The sequence below is a fragment of the Camelina sativa genome, chromosome 10, assembly GCF_000633955.1.
Source record: "Camelina sativa cultivar DH55 chromosome 10, Cs, whole genome shotgun sequence".
Classification (NCBI taxonomy): domain Eukaryota; kingdom Viridiplantae; phylum Streptophyta; class Magnoliopsida; order Brassicales; family Brassicaceae; genus Camelina; species Camelina sativa.
Window position 1 is genome coordinate 16,130,804 of NC_025694.1, and position 1,829 is coordinate 16,132,632.

Consider the following 1,829-nt stretch of genomic DNA (forward strand, 5'->3'; position numbering starts at 1 on the left):
ATGCCTTAATTTCTGGTTTAAATTAAATTATATGACAATTAAGCAGTTGCCTTTTGCTGAGACACTTTCCTTTTGTCCCAAACTGACATGTCAAAGAGACAAAGATGATGTCTTGACAACTTCGGAGTCTAAAATTTAAGAGAGGCGAAACAAACAACACAGTTAAATGTTGAAAAGTAATCACCAAACTGCATTTGGCAAAATACAATCCCACAGCGTTGGCAAAATGTATTAATAAACCAAACTGAAGTCACCTTCATTCGATCACCTTGTTTTAAGGGAAGTGAAAGTCAAAACTCAAAACAAACCCCTCTTATATAAACTGGACCACAAGGGTGATAAAACTATTCCAAGTCATATATAGGAACAGTCGAAGAAAATATAGGTAGTTCCACAGACAAAATATTCTTTCATGTCATGTAAGTATGCTGTACCTAAGATTAGATAGATACATATTAGCTTCCATGAAAGACAAAAGGAACTTACCAACAAACTAAGAATGTAATGAAGGAATCACAACAAACTATTAAGGAGTTGCAGCCGGGTCTAGTTCTAGACAACCTTCGCCTCTGTTTGTTGGTAAGTTCTAATTGCTAAGTATTCGTTCTTGAGATTACATGTTCTTGGCCTTTAATCGCATAAGAAAGTCTCAGATAATGAAAAGAGGAAGATGATGTTATATAGCATGCCTTGCTGTTGTTCAAAAAAAAAAGAGGATGATAATGAGAAGAATCAAGGTTGATGATGGAGAATTATATTTTATTTTCCAGTTCAAGATAACAAAATTGGGTTTTTCCCTGTTTTTTACGATGTAAGTTAAAAAAAAATCAAATCAATAATGCAAATATAAAGCACATTAATGCCAAATATGACTCTCTTTTTTTGTTACTTCCTAACATTTTCTTTGGTACAATAAAGAAGGACGTACACAGAAATGAAAATAAAAATAAGCAGTATAAGAGATTTTCTTTATTTAGCATTACTACCAGTCTACCACATTGAACAGACTAACTAAAATAGTACGATTTTGTCTTCTGAAAAATTTATGAACATAACTTTGATGTTCAATTTATGTCACAAACAAAGCTATGCTATTTTTAATATGGGATAGTAAATTAATAGGGCTAATATGTATTTTATCAAAACTAATAGTGACAATTCCTTTTAAAGTTTATTCTTATTTTTTTTTGTGTTCGTAAACAAGTAAAACAAAAATCACTAAAAAATCATTAATATGGGGTACAAAATTCTAAATAAATAAATAAATATATATATATATGTTAGATTCATTAAATTCTGTTATTTATTATAGTTCAATATATCTAAATATTTATAAAAACAATAAAACTATGTAGCAACACAACTTAAATTCTGAATTTTAGAAAATGAATGAAGATACACGTTAAATTATAAAGTCAGCACTATAACAAATAAGTTAGATATATATAGCACTATAAATTGTGGACCTCATCTCCTATAGTAATAACTATATATGTATAGTTAGTTTTATCAAACTGAGATTGTGCAAATATATTTAGTATGTCTTAGCAAACTAAACAAAAAAACTAAACTTTTGCAACAAACTAAATTTGATAATGTAAAAAAAAAACAAATGGCCCGTGGTGTACCACGGGGTAAATCCTAGTACTATTTCGATTTTTTTTTATAATTGAAAAATAAAATTTAAGTAAGCAAAACACTGTTTACCAACAAGGATTTCTAGCTATAATCAACATAATTGCTATTTATTGTTGATTGAACCATAACTTTTTCTATAAAAATGTTTAGTACTATTAAATACATAATTTTAACGACTATTTTTTCGATTT